Source organism: Nelumbo nucifera, chromosome 3, assembly GCF_055504915.1.
Source record: "Nelumbo nucifera cultivar China Antique chromosome 3, China Antique-T2T, whole genome shotgun sequence".
NCBI lineage: Eukaryota > Viridiplantae > Streptophyta > Magnoliopsida > Proteales > Nelumbonaceae > Nelumbo > Nelumbo nucifera.
The window spans coordinates 13,846,538-13,866,289 of NC_142651.1; positions in this window are offsets into that span (position 1 = coordinate 13,846,538).

Consider the following 19,752-nt stretch of genomic DNA (forward strand, 5'->3'; position numbering starts at 1 on the left):
GGCTATTGCAATGTGACAAAGAGAGGGAGAACAGAGGAATACGATTTGGCTTTTGGCGCCGTTAAAGAGGACAAAACAGGGGAGAAATAGAATGGGGAAATAATGTAGATGGATGGATCCGATATCAGTAGCAGTAGTATGAGTGTAACATTATCCAGAGTCTCCGGAACAGACACAGTAATGGATTTGGACGGATGGATGGATCTTTTTTTGGGGGTAGGGTTTTTGTTTACTTTAATATAATAAATACCAAAAGATAAGAAAAGGGGCATGATGCCTTTTAGGGCGCGTACAAGGGAGAGTTTGAAAAATGTAAAAAAAAAAAAAAAAAAACGCTGAAATCCACGAGAGAATAATTAATGGTAATGGAGGATGAGCATTGAGCAGAAGCAGCAGCAGCAGCAGCATAAACTAATAAAGTCAAAGAACGGTCTCGGAAGTGCTCTCTCTGTTGTTTAACAGTTAAACATAAAAATGGTGATGACTCATGAATCAATAGTCATGACACTGTTTTTAACGGAAGGTGACGTTGTTCGTGAACAACTCTACCTACCTTTTAACTACAGCCATATTCCCATGATCTCATATTCTCATCCCATCCCCCACTGTGATAAATTGAATTGAATGCTCCCTTCTCCTTTTGTTCTGTCTTTCTATATTGGCCCTATTATAGAAAGGAGCCAGGAGCCAAGGGGGCAAATGGCAATGGATGGAGCTTGGAGCGCCTCTTTTCCTCACCCTATTCTTTCATTCTTTCTTTTTTATTTCGGTGCTATTTATTTTTGCTTCATCAGGTGGCAACTGGCATGTGGACGGTTGTTTTCTTTCTTTTTTTTTTTTTTACAAATTTACTGTCATCATCATGGTAACTCTGTTTTTTTTTTTTCTGAAAGCTCAATGCCCCAACCCATTCATGATTCATGATTCATTCATCACTCAACTCCGTCCTAGCTGTAATTTTTCAAATTAAACCATTTACACACTTGTTGCTATTTTTTTTTTTTTTATTTCGGGGTGAGGCGGTTGATGGATGATGGAAGATGGATCCATGCATGTTCATATTTCCTCTTCAGATCAGCCCTTGGATACTATGATCAAATCATGTGGTCCCACTTGCTATATAGTTTCATCACGATTTCTTCATTGTGCTTTAAATCATTCTTCAAACTTTTAAATAAGAAAAAAAAAAAGAATGATAAAAGGAGTTATAAATTTAATTCCCTGTGTAAAGTAGGGATATCCCTAGTACAACAAACCCTTTCCATTTATTTTCCTTGTTTTTTAAACTTATATGCTTACATATACATATTTTATGAGCTAAAAACAAGAAGAGGAATATTTCCTTATATTCATTCTCTTACGTTATTTGCATTCAAACTTAGCTTGCTATATATATATATATATATATATATTCAAAACTTAAGTGGACATATGATTAATTGAATGGATTTTAACTGTAAAATAAAAGAAAAAAAATGGGAAAATGCACGCAGTTTGACAGCTTGGTCCGGCAGAATTTAAAGATAAAATGAGGAGTTAGTGGGAGCGAGGAAATTCCCATTTTGGGGATTTTCTTTTTCCCTCTTTCTTGCAAGGATTTCGTCCACATTCCCTGATGGTAATTTGTAAGCGAACATCTAAAAGTGCCTACTACATTCAGTATATTTTCAATTTGAAATAAGCATCCCAAGTGTTTGCCACGTGGACAAAGAAACGGCCATCAAGTGTCGTTGAAGAATGATACAAGACATCTTATCCATATTTCAAAAATAGTGTGTATGTGTTGGTCAAGCCATGTGACTTTGTCTAATCTCACCCTTTCTTGTTGTCTTCTTGATACAGAATTCTCCCGCCAAAATGGCCTTACTATTTAAATACAATTGGATTGGGTTAGTTTATCTTTAATCGAATGAGTATTGTAAATAGTATATGGGGAATGCACAAATGTGGTTTGGGTTGGACTCGGTGGGGAATCTGCACAGAAAATGTAAGTAAGTGAGTGTGTGTATATATGTGACAGGGCTGAGAGGGTCGGTGGTTTTGTCCCATAAACAGAAGCAACTGGCCATCAAAAGGCAAGGCGAGCCGGAAAAGGTCCGACCCGGATGAAACCCTAGGCAAAAGCTTTACCACCACGTCTGCCTTTAAAAAAATAGCTAGGATGACAACTTACTCCGACCCAACCCAACATGCTTTCATCGAGTAAATCCTTAATCTCTGCTTAACCTCAGACTATTTGTAGTAACTCACTCCTATTTATGTATTCTCCTTTTATTCTGTCTCCGGCTCCATGTTTCCCCACATGCACTCTCTATGAGCACTCATGTCTTATTTTTTCTTGGTCGGAAAAACACTCATTCTATGTCTGCATGTATTTTCAAGGGATATGGGGAATTGACCATTGAGAAGCATTTGATCATTAGCGGCCACATATTGGAATTTCCCAATTACCACTCAAAATGGCATTTACATATTGGTGGGAGAGAGAGAACCTAAATTCATTTTAGTGGAGGAATGCTTACTTGATTGGTTGCTTGTTACTAAATTCGTTTCCTTCATCTATATTCTGATTAGACGGAATTTGAATTTTGAATTCTTTGTCTTCAAACAGGGCACTCCTCCTCCTGCCTACTAAAACAAGAATTAAAAAAAAAAAAAAAGGGGTTTCTAGAAGGGATTTGGTCATTGGTCTTACAGCATCATCGCTGCAAGTGTAAGACAATCTTGTTTGGGTGGGGGTGGGTGGAGCCTAATGATGGACCTTGGATGAACAACTTTGGGGGGCCTTATTACGATAAGATTTTATTATTCTTTGAAAAATTTCTTTCTGAAACCCAGGCTCTGATGAGTGTTGAGTTGATATACAGTGTTGGGTCAATATAAAATTGCAAGTTTCTAAATAAAAAGAAATAAATAAATAAAACAAGTTATGGAGCATGGGCCACAAAAGGGAATTTGTAATTCAATTATCTTCGTCCAAAAGCTTGACAACGTCAGTTATTACAAGAATCCCACTACTTTGTACCATACTATTGTTGGATGTGGATCTAACAACACATAAAGAAGTACATTTTTTGAATCAATCGTGGATGACGGATGTGTGTGAGGTAGGGCTATGGAACCAGTAATGATGACTAATGCCATCCATACCAATTACCCTAATCTGTTCTGTTATTTAAACCCTAATTACCATTTAGTCCCAAATTTGATTTTCTTTATAGCAAGAGGAGGAGCCGAGCTTGGAAGCCCAAAGCTTGACACCGAGGAAGAAAAATAGAAAGCGGTGAGAGTGACTTGTTCGTGGGGAGTGGGGAGACCCAAGTTCCCACAGAGATTGGTATTGGAGCTGGTGGGGCCGTCCTTTGCGCGCCTGCTCATCATTTGCAGCCGAACCGCCTCCCAAGTCCCAACCAATTGAGAATTTGAGATTTGAGAGAGACGGGTCTCTCCTCAAACACATGGGCCTTTCTTTGTTTGCTCAATTGCTCTGGTTTTTAAGTTTTAACCTAAAGCAAATCCGAATGATTAAGGGTCCGTTCGGTTTGTAGGAATAGAGGTTTGGAATCAGATTTCAACTGTTTGGTTGGGTGGAATCAGAATTCTATTCTTATTTCTGCTGGAATAATAGCATTCTTCCATTTGAGGGAATGGCCATTCTCTATTCCTTTTTAGGAATAAAATCTCATTCCTACTGATTCTAATTCTCATTCCTATTCTTGTTTGAACCAAACAAATTATGAAAGTGGACCATTCTAATTCTGATTTCAAGAATTCCGATTTCAATTTCAATTTCAATTACAAAACAAACGGACCCCTAGTTTCACTAAACATTATAATTCAATGACCGTACCATATTTCTTTCTCATTAATTTGGCATTAAGCACCTAATCCCGTTTGGACTCTGGTCTCTAGGACTTTTTTTTTTTTTTGTTTTAGTTTTAGGCTTTTAGCTTTACAAAAAAAAAAAAAAAAAGTCCTATTCATGTCGGTAGTCTCTCTTCACTGTGGTATAGCATGAGATTTGATACAAATACCACAAAAGAGTATCTCTTCCGTTTAAACAGGAAAATGGTTAATGAATAGCCAAGGACTTTTTCTTTAGGGTGAATGTGAATGTGCTGCCAAACGTTAGATTCAAGTAAACAATTCCACCCTATTAGTAACAAGGGTTGCACGAAGTAATTTATGAGTTTAACATTTTTAATCCAAAAAAATCCAGATGCTCAAGGACAAATTGTATATCTACTCATGAGCCTCCTAAATCCACAAAAATTTAAAAAAGGACCACTGGAGAGAATACAATTAATGTTCTTGTAGTATAAATGAAAAACGCTAAATTGTTTGTATGAGACAACTTAAACTTTAAGCTTTACTTAAGAGTCTTAGACCATGCTGTGCACACCATAAATGTCTCTCAATTTTTCGTCTGCTTTTCAACATCCACAGTAGAATGTGCATCGTGATACAGAATTTCTCCAACTATACTTTTCTCATATATTCCTACTTTCAAACAATGTCTTGGAAATTAAAGAAAAAGCATTTGCAACCATATGATAAATAATTACCTTATTAAGTGGTTCCTGTACTGTAGTATGCTACTCCTGTTTTTATGAAAAGGAAGCCCCTCTCTGATCTGGGACAATGGTTAACCTTTAATCCATTACGTACCAAACTTGTCTAAATTTAATTTCTAGCTACATGCTTAATACATATGTCTTGTTGTTTGTGCAACACCAACATATATATATATATATATATATATATATATATATAGTAACTATATGTCATAATTATGATCGATCGGTAAACATCATTTTAAAAGCGTAAACCCCCCACTTAATTTGTATCTTGATTAGAGCGTCATACCCATTTTTAATTTGGCATAAACCTTTCTTAAAGGGAAGACATGCTATTGCTCTATGCCTAGAATGAAGTTTGGTATGGAGCAAAGCAAAATAAAAGATGGTTCTACTTTTTCTTTTATTTCTTCCTTTTCCTTTTGGGAAATAAAAAAGTTTGTTTTTTAGTAATTTTGTTTGGGAATTATTCTTTGATTCCATGTAGAAAAGATAAGTAGTAAAGGACCATACGTGAGGTGGGTGGGAGAAGGAAAAAGAAGGTAAAGTGAATGCGAAACTCAACTTCTTTTCTAAATTTCATCCTTATTTTAGCTTTATATGGGTGTTAGAGGTCACACTGCTTGGGATTCCTACAACCTTGTGTGGGTACCCTTTTTGATGTTTGAGCCCACCTTTTCAAGGCTGAGCTTCACTTCGCCTTACTTACCTCATTTCATTCTTTTCATCTCTACACAACAACAGTCTCTTGTAAAAGAGAAAAAAAAGCATATAGGAATCCTATGCCATTTCCATTCTCTCTGCTTCTCTGTCTTTCTTGCTCTTACGCAGTTTGGATTCCAATATGATCGCCATTTCTTTTCAGTTGCTTGGTTCTGCTTAGGTTTTTCTTTTTTTTTTCTTCTTTTCTGTCCTTCTTTTGATTAAAACAGTTGAAGTATAGGCTTTTGATTCAAACAGCCCTGTAGTCAAATTGGACCTTGTATGAATCGTCTCTCACTGTGACACCAATCCGACGGCTAAAAGAGATGAGTCGCGCACACACGTGAACATTCATGACAGAAGCAGAGTCTACTATTTACTTTGGGCTCTTTTCTAGTTTTCTATAATAGTACACGTGGGGAACTGGTTCATTGATTCAGATGCGTCAAGTGGTTGAACCCACATGTTACTACAGTCAATAATAACCGGCTACGGCCTACGGCTAGCTAGTTGATGAAGTCTGAGAGGTTTGTGCCCCAGCCAAGGTACCAAAGCCGTGGGGTTTGTGCCCCACCCCATTGACGAAATCTGGTGGAATCCCTGTTTTCGGTGTTCCAACAACTAACCTCACCACAGACCCAATTGCCTACCAGAAAAAGAAGCAAACACGCAACGTGTAACTGATCATCTGCTCGTCAGTAACTCTCAGTGTATAATTTATGGGTTAGAAGTTTAAAGAAGTAAAAGAGAAGCTGGTATTTTCAGTGGTCAGTGTAGCCGTACCCGAGGAATGCATGTTTTAGGGAGTTGAATTAAATACTTTGAATTGAACAGGGGCCCATGTAATGCAACTATGCAATTTAAGAGGAGAGAGAGAGAGAAAGTCCATTCAATTACATGGTTGATGGTTGTGCTGATGGTTTTAATTTAATCATCCCCTGACTCCTGATCAGACAAGTTAATCAAATTATTTGTTACAAGTAAAAGTGCTAAACAATTCTTTTATTTTTGCTTTGTAGTAACTAAATAATCCTTTTCAACATTAATTAGCATCTGATTTGAATATGTATGCATGCAACAAAATTATTATGCAATGCAGCTTCTCTACTTCTCTTTAAAATGTCATTATCAATGGAGAGCCTCTCCTGATCAGGAAATGGTGAGACACACACTGGCTAGTAGCTTCACCCAGATTTCCAGCATCTTTTTCTTTACAGCACCATAGAGGGGCCCTTATATAAGAAAACCCTGCAAAGAAACTGAGATGGAGCACATCCATGATCCATCCATCCCTCTTTACCATTTCTCAATAAAGAAATAAAGATTCATTTTAGAACAGCCATCAGCGGACCAGGCCAACCCACTTGGGTCCAACTGTGACACGACACCACCTTGTCTTTGTGAACCAGATCCCCTGCTTCAAACATCAGAGCTAATAACCTTTTTTTTTTTTTCATATAAAACATTAAAAAGAAGACGAGTAAGAAGAACATAAATATGGTCAAAAGCTATGAGTCAGTATCTAACAGCTTCTTTAGAGTCAGGTTTTGTTTGATTTTTTCCTCTTTATATGCAGTTCCAGAATGAGCGCATGGAGGTTAGCATTAAAATGAATGTTCAGAATATCTATTTCATATACAATGAATCAGGATTCACTATTAGACATACATCCCACTCAAGACTCAAGAGATATATACTATTTTTTTCTTCTTTAATTGTTGTGTTCCTAGATTCATTAATTAACAATCTGATGTATATATGTTTTGTTGTAACTTGAAACATCCAATCGAACTGATTTTTGAATGGGATCGGATGACATAGTGGCCCATCGAATGATGGGTCCAACCCCTGCAAGTGCTCCACTTCTGCGCAAGCCGTGTAGATGTAAGTAATGAATGATTAAGGAGTGAGGAAGTAAAGAGATCGTATAGACTAAAGGCCTGGGGTTCAGGCACGCTTACCTAAAGAGAACATTGTGATGACTGATGAGATAAACATTAAATTCAAGTCTGCAACCACCCCTTGTTGCTTCTTACCCGAGTCCTTGTTGCTTCTTTCTATTTTTGTCAGATCCTAATGTCCCTTTTATGATTGATTATAGAACTTGTAATTTTTCTTTTTTAGCTGAATCTCAGAGTCTAAGCTAGTGAGATTCTGTTAAAGTCGTATGGACCCCCAAGTTTGTACTCAATGATGGCACAAGTAAGGGAATTCATTTCTGATGTCTCTCTTTTTGAAGGTACAAAGATAGAATTAAGCCCGTGACGTTGCAGCTGTGGCAGAAAGATAGATACAACAGCAGCAAGGCTAAACATCGACACTTGCTTGATGTGATGATGTCAATTTAGTTTTGTTAAAAACCGGAAGCTCATGGGCTGGGTTAATTTCTGGAGGGAAACCAACCCAAGCAAATATCAATTATCAAGCCCTAAGCCCCTAACCATGCCTCCTAGGCCGGGTTTAGCTTGGAATCTGGAGTGCGGGCTTTGAACTTTGAGGAGTTCCACTTGCTCTCCGGAGTACGTCTTGACCGATAGGGGTGTTAATTAATGGACCGATTTTGGGTTGAACTCCACTCTAAATCAAAATCAATTTAGATGAATTGGACGGATCAATAAAAATATAATATCTAATGGTCCATTGATAGAATGAATCAGGTTTGAATTGGAATTAATCTAACTTAACATGAATTTGAATAAGATTAAGATTAGATGATTGAGACATTGAACTGGATCGATTCAAAATATTTATTAGACTGGATTGGAGTAAGTGCATTTATAATGCATGGACCGACATTTTCAATGTTATTTCTGGAATTAAATTAGTAAACAGAAGAAAGAGGGAAAGCGAGCTGCGATGGTGGACCTTTTTCTTATTCTTCTTTTACCACCTGTTTTTTTTTTTATTTTTTTTTGTGGACCATTCATTCAACCAACTGTTTGTGCAATTGAATGACGTGGGGCATCCAAAGATGTCGGGTATCAGGGTGAGAGAGAGAGAAGAACGTGTCCAGTGGTGGATGCCCATAATTGAGAATCATCTCATCACCTAAAAAATTTGCAATAGTAGAAGTGCAAAGGACGTTGATCCATCTATTGACGTAGTGTGTGTGTGGTGTCGACATCACAATTTGAAGACAGTGGGGCTACCGTTTTGAAGTGGATTGGGTTGGCGACACATGAACCACCTTTTACCAATCAAGTCTGTGCATGTTTGTGTTGGTGTCATTAGTATTGTGTGGAGGAGGAGCATGCAGACTGCAGAGCCCAGGGCCAAGGGCCCTTACTACCCTGTTTCTTACGCAATACGCATCATGGAATGAGCCATAAAATTGATGTTCTCAAGTGTTTTTGTTGGAATAATTTTAGTGTACCTCACAACCATTTGAGGCCATGCTCATGCCCCGCCCATCCTTGCCTTCTCAGTTCATGCATCTTTCAATTGCAGTTGCTTTATTTGGTTTGCAGAAAACTCATAATGATGCCCTACTCTCAATTTGGTGGACATACAAACTGGTAAGAACCATATATAACCGAAAGGGAATAGAATAGGTTGGGATCCTTTATTTGGTCAACCTATTAGGATACACAATACTACGATATCATATAATCTCCACTTATAACATTCTGTAAACACATGCAAGGAACACAAATTCAGGTTGTGGTCGGATAAAGATCCGGACATCAAAATTGATGAATCAATTTTTGGTTAAGTATCTCGTTATTTGGTTTACTTCCAAGTGGCCGGTGATTCAGAGGCCGAAGTGGAGAAGTTTTGCTGGATGAGAACCTAGATACCGAGTTGGCTAGGCCAATCTAGGGGCAGATTAGGTGCCGAGCTGACTGAGCCGAGCTGGGCAGGTTAGGTGCCGAACTGACTGGGCCGAGCTGGGCAGGTTAAGTGCTGAATTGACTGGGCCAAGCTGGGCAGGTTAGGTGCTGAACTGACTGAGCCGAGCTGGGCAGGTTAGGTGTCAAACTGACTAGGCCGAGCTGCATATTAGGTGTCGAGCTGACCAGAGGGCCAAGCTACCTATTAGGTGTCGAGCTACCAGTTAGGTGCCGAGCTGACCAGAGGGCCGATCTGCCTATTAGGTGATGAGCTAACCAGAGGGTCAAGCTGCCTATTAGGTGCCGAGCTTACCAGAGTACCGAGCTAACTAGTGGCGATCTGGATTGATTGTTGAGCTTCATAGTTCTTTAGACCTGCAAGGAATCAATGTCAAAGGACCCGGGATGGCTAACCCGGTGAGGTTGCTCCGATGGTTAAGTCAGTACTCTCATAGTAGATGACGAGCTAAAAATCATGAAGTATGAGAGCTAGAATATGTTTACTTGCCCCCCCTATGCCATTGGGGTTGGTGCCTTTATATAGGCATTGTTTGGCGTGGGCTTCACGCATCGCATCCGAGATTTCCGAGAAGTCGCCTAAGTGGTCTGAGATTCCCAGAGGCAACCGCCATGCACATTGACCACCCTCCGGGACGTTTGGTACGTGGGCCAACTTCCAAGGATCGTGGGAGTGTTGGGATAGGCATGCCGAATTTGTTGGCGAGCGTGTCTCGCAGGTCGCCACCTAGACCTCAATCAGGCCAGCACGCCCTCAAGGGAGGTCGCACCTTGCATCAAGGTCACTTCAGCTAGTGATGAGGTGTTGCAGGTCGGCCCTGGACGAGGTGCTTCTTGCCAACCTGAATTGTGGTCGAGGTCGCCAGGTCGGCACCTGTGTAAGGTCGCCAGTTCTACGCCTGTGCCAGGTCACCAAGTCGGCGCCTGTGCAAGGTTGCCAGTTCGGCGCCTGTGCCAAATCGCTAGGTCGGTGCCTGTGCCAAGTCGCCAGGTCGGCACCTGTGCTAGATCACCATCATCTTGGCTAAGGCAAGTTATTTCCTAAGTGGTTTCAGGTGTCATCCAGTTGTTCCGAGATATCACGTGCCACAATGTCATTGGAGGGTCAAATCCACCCTCATCAACTGATGTTGCCTTGTAAAGCAGGCGGGGTGACTTGTTCGTCTCTCCTCCCACGAGGTGACCCGAGAGGAAGTGGAACCTAGGAAGTCTCCTCGCCTCGATGGGGAGATCGAGTGACGTTTTGCATGCGGGTCGGTTCTACATTGCTGGGTGTTGGGGTGGAGCCGGCTACTGACTTTGCGGTAGTGGAGGGAACAAGTCTGGGAGCCGATCTCCTTCACGATCTCGCAAGTCAGGTCAGCGCTCTAGAACCCCCCTGTAGAAAGGACGAACTAGACACCCCTCAACGCTAAACGAGGTGAAATCCCGATGGCAATCAAAGACTCCTCTTTTGTCAAGTGGCCACCTAGGTTAAGGGGAGATCCTACAACCAGAAATCGGAATGTCTAATGTCACTTTCACAGTGACCATGGACACTGTACAAGGAACTGTAGGAACCTCCGCAACGAGATCGAATAGCTCATCCGTCACGGGTATCTAAAAAATTTTATACAAAGAGAAGAAAGAAACCGAGCAGATCGACAAACAGACCGGCAGGGGGACCAGAGAAGAAATGCTCCTGAGACCAGTAACAGACAGAACAAGCAGCCGCCACAGCAACTGCCCGATGAGAGACTGATCCGCAGAGTAATCAATATGATTACTGGCAGGTCCATCATCGCGGGCTGCACTTCGGCAGCAGGTTGAACTTTAGTTCGCGAATTGAAAAGCGAGGAGCAGAACCCGCCAAAGCGACCTAGAATTGAAGAGCCGATCTACTTCACGGAGGATTATGCGTGCGGGATCCAGTATCCCCACGATGATGCCCTAGTTATAAAGCTGAGGCTCAATGACTTCGAAGTCAAGCGCGTCCTAGTTGACTCAGGTAGCTCGACTGACATTCTGTTCAAGGACGTCTTCGACAAGCTCCAGCTCTAGGAATGCGACCTTAAGCCAACGAATACCCCCTGGTAGGCTTCAGCGGCGAGGAAGTCAGACCCCTAGGGCGAGTTTCAGTACCTGTGGAGGTCGGCACGTGGCCGAACAGCGAGGTTCGAGCACACGTTTCTAGTAGTCGCAACCCCATCTCCCTATAACACCATAGTAGGTCGGCCCATTACGCACACCCTACGTACGGTAGTATCCACCTACTACCTGGCAATGAAGTTCCCTACGGACTACGGAGTAGGGGTCGCACAAGGAGATCAGCTCGAATCTCGCAAATGTTACGTAGCCACCCTCAAGGGGAAAGCCAAACTAGCAGCTGACATCGAGCTCGAGCGACCTACGGAGTATGTCAAGGAGCGAGCTACACCGACAGAGGAGACGGTTCACATCCCGGTCTCAACTGATGATCCAACTAAGACCCTCCAGATCGGCACTTCGATTGAGGAACCACTTCGCTCTCAGCTAGTAAGTTTTTTACTTTAGAATTTAAATGTATTTGCTTGGTCTGCGACAGAAATGCCCGGAATAGACTCTAAAATCTTAACTCATAAGTTAAACACCGATACCTTAGTCAGGCCAGTTAGATAGAAAAAGCGCAACCTCGCCCCAGAATGCTGGAGGATAGTCGACGAAGAGGTCGGGAAGCTCTTAGCGGCAAACTTCATTAGAGAAGTCCATTACCCGAGCTAGGTAGCTAACCCAGTTCTGGTGAAAAAGGCCAATGGTAAATGGCGCATGTGCGTCGATTATGCCAATCTGAATAGAGTCTGCCCAAAGGACTGCTTCCCGCTGCCCAAGATTGACCGCCTAGTGGACGCAACCTTAGGGCATGAGTTGCTGAGCTTTCTGGATGCATATTCTGGTTACAACTAGATCAGGATGGACCCCACCGATGAAGAAAAGACAACCTTTATAACTGAGCTCGGGTTGTACTGCTATAAGGTTATGCCCTTCGGACTAAAAATGCCGAGACAACCTTTCAAAGACTTGTAAACAGGATTTTTGAGCCGTTGATCGGCAATAAAGTTGAATGTTATGTAGATGATATGGTCGTTAAGACCCAATTTTCAAAATTTTTATTAAATGATTTGCAAAATGTTATTGAAATTTTATGAAAGTATAAAATGAAATTAAATCCCAACAAGTGTGTCTTCGAGGTCACCTCAGGTAAATTCTTGGGCTACATAGTCAATCGACGTGGCATCAAAGCCAACCCGGAAAAAATAAAGGCCATCTTAGATATGAGACCACTTCACAAACTAAAAGAGGTTCAGAAGCTGAATGGCCGGATAGCCACTCTGAGCCATTTTATGTCTAAGTCGGCAGATCGCTGCCTACCTTTCTTTAAGGCCATAAAGAAAAGTAAAGACTTCGAGTAGACCGCGAAGTGTCAGGTCATCTTCGACGAACTAAAAAGATACTTAGCTAGTACCTCAGTTCTGACCCGACTCGAGGAAGGGGATATTTTAAAGTTTTACCTCTTCGCGAGTGATGAGGTGGTCAGCTCGGTACTGATAAAAGAGGTAGATTGGCTCCAATGACCCATCTACTATGTTAGCAAGGTTTTGTAGGATGCTGAAATAAGGTATCCGGAGATCGAGAAGCTGGCGTATGCACTAATCATAGAAGCTCAGAAGCTTCGCCCATACTTCCAAGCCAACACCGTCGTCGTCCTCACCAACAAGCCTCTGAGACAGATCCTACTCAAGCCTGAGGTCTCTGGTAGATTGACGAAATGGGCCATCAAACTTAGCGAGCACGATATCCGGTATGAACCTCGGACGACAATTAAAACCCAAGCCTTGGCCGATTTCATGGCAGAATGTACGTTCAACACTGCAACCCCCGAGCTGGACGAGCTCGAGCACACGGAGGAGACTTCAACCAGTATGGCACCAATCCCAGTTAGAGCAGGTTTGACTTGGGACGAGGAGCCCTGGATCCTCCATGTTGATGGCTTGTCCAACTAACAAGGAAGCAGTCGGGAATAATTCTGTACGATCCAAGCGGGGTGAAGCTGGAATGCGCACTCCGGTTCGGGTTTGAAGCATCGAACAATGAAGCAGAGTACGAAGCACTGGTCGTCGGGCTCACTTTAGCGAAGGAAGTAAAGGCTAAGGACCTTATCATATGCAGCAACTCCCAGCTCGTGGTCAACCAAATCAGCGGCGAGTATGAATCCCGCGACCCCACCATGGTTGATTATTTGGCCAAGGTCAGGGAGATACTGTGCAGCTTCATCTCCTACGTCATCAGGCAGATCCCGAGATCCGAGAATGTAGAGGCCGACGCCTTGTCCCGGTTAGCTTGCACAAGCAGCAACACCCTGGGGACCGTGTTCATAGAAGACTTACCTCGGCCCAACATTCTTGGGGGGGGGGGGGGCAGGAGAGGTCGCTCCTGTAGCACAAACAGAGCCGATCTGGATCGACTCGCTCGTGAGTTACCTGCTTCACGGGACCCTCCCTGCAGAACGCAATGTGGCCCAAAGGGTAGAGTGCCAGTCGGCTAAGTACATCATCATAGATGGACAGTTGTACAAGAGATCTTTCACATTCCCCTACTTGCGCTACTTGCGACCCTTAGAGGTAGAGCTAGTTCTCACCCAGAAGGCTTGTGCGGCGGACACTTAGGGGGCAGAGCTCTCGCCTAGAAGGCATTACGACAAGGTTATTGCTGGCCCACAATGAAGGCAGATGCACTCAAGCTTGTCAAGAAGTGCGACAAGTGTTAGAGGCACGCCAACATCCACCACCGACCTACTGTCGACCTCAAATACCTCACCAGCCCATGGCCCTTTGCACAGTGGGGAATCGACATACTTGGCCCATTCCCGCCTACGACAGGACAGAGGAAGTTTCTGGTGGTAGTAGTGGATTATTTTATGAAGTGGGTGGAAGCGGAACCCCTAACAATGATCACAACCCGCAACATGCAAAACTTCTTCTAGAGGAATATAGTATGTCACTTCGGGTTACCTTGGGTACTCATCTCCGACAACGGAAAGCAATTCGAGAACATCAAGTTTCAGAATTGGTGTGCCGAGATGGGAATATAATAAAACTTCACCTCGGTGGCACACCCCCAGGCAAACGGGCAAGTGAAAGTCACCAACAGAGCCATACTCCATGGACTGAAAGCTCGCTTAGATCAAGCCAAAAGACTATGGGTAGACGAACTGCCCAGTGTTTTATGGACCTACCGGACCACCATCAAGACTGCCATAGGTGAGACTCCCTTCAATCTCACTTATGGCACGGAAGCGGTGATCCCAGTAGAAATCGAGGTGCCCACGCAATGCTTAGAGGCCTACGACGAGGAGACAAACAATGATGAGCTCCGTACCAACCTAGACTGGGTGGAAGAAGTACGAGACCTGGCATACATCTGGACTGCAGCTTACCAGCAGAGAGTAGCTCAGTACTATAATGCCCGGGTCAAGAAGCGACACTTTCGTGTCAGCAACCTAGTTCTTTGGAAGGCTATGGTACCTGAGCCCAGTGATGGTAAGCTCGGACCGAACTAGGAAGGTCCGTACCGAGTAAGACGGGTATTCGGGGAAGGTACGTACGAGCTCGAGACCCTGGAAGGGAAACAAATACCTCGAGCATGGAACGTCGGCATCTTGAGAAGATACTATTTGTGATCACCGAACTGGGGAGAGGACTGTGAGTCACTCCAGAAGCCCAAGGGCCATAATGTTGAGTTGACATATGACCTTGGCACTACGAACAAGTCCCAATCGCCTCTTCGGCATGGGCAGATAAGTTCTAGTCGCCTCTTTGGCATGGGCAGACAAGTCCTAGTCGCTTCTTCGGTATAGGCAGACAAGTCCTAGTCGCCTCTTCGGCATAGGAAAATCAGCCCTCATGCCAAAGGCATAGATAGTTTGGGTATATACCCTACGGCGTCTAGCCCACTTCGGCATATAATAACAGGTTGGACCCACTAGCTCTAAGGGACAACCGACACATAAGCGAGTAACCTGTGTCCAGACAGGTCGGGTATATACCCTACAATGTCTGCTCACCTCGACATACATTATGCAAAATTACCCATACTCCTAGTCTAGCACGTTAGCTCGACAGTTCGGGGTAACCTACACTTGGAAAAATTTTATTTTGATTATCCCTATTTGTAGTCTAGCTTGGTAGCTCGACAGTTCGGGGTAACCTACACATTTCTACTCCTACTTGGTTTAGTTCGTCAGTTCGGGGGTTATTTACACTTGGAACATTTTTGAACAAAGATAAGTCAAAATGTGTATTTTATTGATATAAAATTTCGATTACAGGAGGAAAAAATAAATTCACTATAGACCGAGCTCGGAGGCCCGGGGTATACAATATAGGACATAAGGAGGCCTCTATTCATTTCAGTGCTCTTCGCCCTTGTCCGAGGCTTCAACAGAAGGGTCTATACACTCATCAGTCCGGTCTCCTCAACGTCACTGAGCAGGTCGCTGTCGCTTTCCGCTTTAGAGTCCAGATCTTCAACAGCTTCGGCAGCCATTTCCTCTATGACCCTCAAAGTAGTAATGGCGCTAAGGTCGAGCTAAGGGAATTTGCGTCGGGTCAGCCACCTACTAAGCTTGAAGCCTTTGCGGTAGCTCTCCGTCCCCACCTCGATCATTTCCCTCCGGTACTCCTCCGAGGCCTTGTATTCCTTGATGGCCTTGACCTTGGCCTCCTCTATTGCTTGAAGGAGTATCTCAGTCCGCTCCTTTACGTGGGCCTCGAGGTTCTCCACCTCCCTCTTGAGCGCCGCTTTCTGCCCCGCGAGCTCCTCCTTCTCGGACATTAGTAGCGTGATCAACTCCTTTTTAGCCCATGCATCCTTCTTTAACTGGTTAACTTCATTGCGGGCCAAATTTAGCTCGACGTGAGCCTCGCGAGAAGAAGACTCAGCTGCAAGAGCTCGCTTCAGATGCACCTCGAACTGGTAGGTCAGGGCATGGATAGCAGAGTTCACCTGCCAAGAGAAGAGAACAAGAGTTAGCATAAGAGAAGCTAAGTACAAAATTGAAGAAGTCAAGACAGAAAACTTACCACCATGTAGTGGGTAGCCACTCGTGCTCCAAGCTGAGCGATCGGCAGCTCGTCCCAGCTAGCAACCTCCTCGGCGTATAGTGCGCTTTGGCTCTTGAGAAGGCTATATTTTGGAGTCAGAATGCTCTGAGTTGCTTCATCGCTGCCTGAAGAAGCAGCAGTTGCAGGGGCGGGCTCCGAAGACATTGCCTCCTCGGGCGCACGGGGCGGGGAGAGCTTCCCGGATTCCTCCTCGACCAGATCGATCATGAGAGGTTGCTTGGCGGATAAGGGCTGCCCGGGCTCTAGAACGGTAGCTTGTGGAGACTCAATGCGAGCTCTTTTGGTAGATTGCTTCTTCTTCCCCTTCTTCATGCTACCGAAGAGTTCGGTCGTAGGGATTTTCATGGTTGCTGCGACAAAATCAATCTGTTAGAAACAACACTGAAATAAAACAAAGACAACACAACAAGTGACGACCTACCAGGACTCAGATTGGCCTGCACAAGCTTGTCTTCGGTCACATAGTCCATGAACTTTAGACCAATCTCCGCCCAAGATCGGAGCACTTCCCTTGTCTTCAGGTCCAGCCTGACACCGGGATCTTGGATGGCCGCCCTCCAGTGGATCGAGAAAGGCCACCCCTCAGTGTTGCGGACCACAAAGTAACGCCTTTTCCAGGCCGGAACCTTGTTTGGGAGCTCGTGCAAGAGTTTGTAGCCTAAACGAGGGGACAAGTAGTAAATTCGCCTGTGTTCGGGCAGAACACAGGAGGAGTTCTTCTTTATAGAGAGAATGGAAGAGAAGATATCAAGATCGAGGGGAAGGTTGTAGTTGTGGAAAAGGGAGATGGTTCTTACTACATTACGAATGGAGTTCGGGTGCAGCTGGTCAATGGTAATGTTGAAAAGCTTTATGACCTCCACTATCAAGGGGTGAAGTGGAAGACGAAGACCAACTACGAGTTGCTCCTTGAAGATCACGATCTCGCCGTGACCGTTCTCACAAGGAAAGTTACCTAGGGGAATACTATAGACTAAGTTTCCTGGAAGCCTATACCAAGCTATTAGGGTCAGGAGCCTGTCCGCTGTCATTGTCGGCAGGCCAAAGTTATCTGGCTGCCAACCTCGATGCGAGGTGGAGGCCAGATCACCTGAGGCCTCTCGCGCCTCCCGAGGTGATTCCACCTCAGGAGGATCGTGGACCGCTTCTTAACCCAAAGTAACTTCTTCGGTATGGCGATCTATGACCTGAGCCGAGGTACCTACCTAGCCCCAGCGGATCCACCGCTCCCATCTAAAAGACTGTTGAAACTAAAGCTAGACATGGAAAGGACACGAAATCGAAAAGGAGAGCTAGGGAAGACTCACCAAAGAGAAACCGAACTGAAGGAAGATGACCTCAGGAAGACCCCGAACTGAAGAGACACCGAGCTAAGGAACTTGAGCGCGACCTCAGACCGAAGGCTAGCGAATTTGTGGTGAAGCAAATGAGTCTCGGCCCCCTATTTATAGCCGTTGTGTCCGAGAATCAACGGTCGAGATCAAAGTGATCCAACGGCTCCTAGAAAAACCAGCTGCGTGACCCCCGATGTTGAAATCGGTTTAGCGGGTGTTTTGACGTCCGCGGAGTTTATAGATCACGTGACGTCTGCGCGTAGACTAGACGCGACCTGGGTTATTCCTGGTTAAGTCGGGTGACCGAACAGGTCCGACCAACGATTTGTCCAACAAGCCGCCTGGACCTCGGGCCAAATCCACCTGGACTCGTCATGTGTTAGATAATTTTGTATGCCCTTAGCTTCAATCCGATTTGATGTACTTTTGTTATTTAGTGTAAATAAATAAAGTGCATGTTTGATTCATGTTGTTTGGTACAATTCTGTGTAAGACCCTAAAACTGGACACTTATAGAGACTCGTGTTAGTTTTAAATGTTCACAACCATTGGATAAGTCTGGGGAGATTTATCCTGTCAAGGCTGATACTGGCGTGCCACCAAGTGTTGGGATGACTTGTCTCGGCCACCAGGGTGAGACCCAAGGCACATGCAGTATGGGATTACTCGAATCCCTGAATCGGACCAGATTTCTAGTATTGCCCTGGACCTTGGAGATAGATGGGCAAAACTGGAAAGTTACACCTAACCCCTAGACTCGATTATGACACTTCACTAGGTGTCGGATCGGGCTGTCTTTGATATGCCAATCAGTGAGATCCTTAGATGGGGATCAAAACCTGGGTATGTTGGGACAGTCTGAGAATTCATCTGAGTGGGTGATCATAGTGACAGGATAAGCCCCTTTGTCGGACAAAGGGTAATGATCGAAAATGCACTCTCTCTGACTACCGGCAGTTAATTTCAATCGTTGGAATTTTTTTTTTGCAAAATTTATATACATATATATATATATATATATATATATATATATATATATATATATATATATATATATATATATATATACGGTTTTGAAATGTTTGCAAATGGTTTTAATTCCCGGGATCCATGTGAGTGGAGAGTGCGGCACTGTTCCTTGCAGCCGAGGGAGAGGTCCTCTCTTTTTGGGCAGTGCTTGATCATTAAGGGCTGAGAGGTTAAGTGTAGGACCATTTAGGATAGTACCTGATGGGCTAATCTTGCACCTGTCCACAGTCCCTGGATTTTTATAAGATGGCTTGGCCCAGGGAGACCAAATTCAAAACAGATTTGAATCTGGTAACCTCCTGATAAGATCAGGAGTAAGCTAACTTAATCTGCATATAGGATTAAGATAATCCCATATCCAAATACTGATTTGGATTAGAAACCCTAAGAGAAATATATCAGATTTCGAACCAAGGGTTTGTGGTGCAAGAAATTATCCTGCAAAATAGAGATTAGATCTCATACAAACTCCAGAGAGAAGAGAAGCAGTTCAGCCATCTTTGTCCCAAGAGTTCTCCTCCAGCCGTCGCCATTTCCCTCTTGCAAGATCTGATCTTTGTAGCAATAGGGAGTCAAGAAATCAGTTCTTGACATCGGTCTTGCGAAAAAGACTGAGATAGATTCAGTGTTCAGAGTTTCCAGAGGATTCTTGCGAAGGATCCAGTGTGTAGGACGCACCCTGCTGGTTCCGTTTCCATCCACAACTGTGTCATCTTCAGTAGAAGCGGATCTTGGTTTCTTCTTTGGGTGTGAACACCAACTTTGGGAGATACTGCTTCTCCGGATCAGGTATATTCCTCCCTTTTGCTTTTTGGTTCAGATCTGGTTCGATTATGGTTCAAGTAGGATCCTTGAATATAGTATTCTAAATTTAGGGAATATGATTCCAGTTGGAAGAAGGTGGGAAAATTTTTGAAATTCGCCCACCCATTCCGCAACCTTATTGGCGTCCATTAGATGGATCCTACCATTCTTTCATCATGAACTCCCCACACTGGGTCGGGACCCCTTGGCTCGGGGAGTGGGGGGCAATTGATGAAGGGTGATTTGGCCCGACCTAGTAAAAGGGGACACGCGGACACGACCTGACCAAAAGATGACAACTCAACCTGACAAGTTCAGT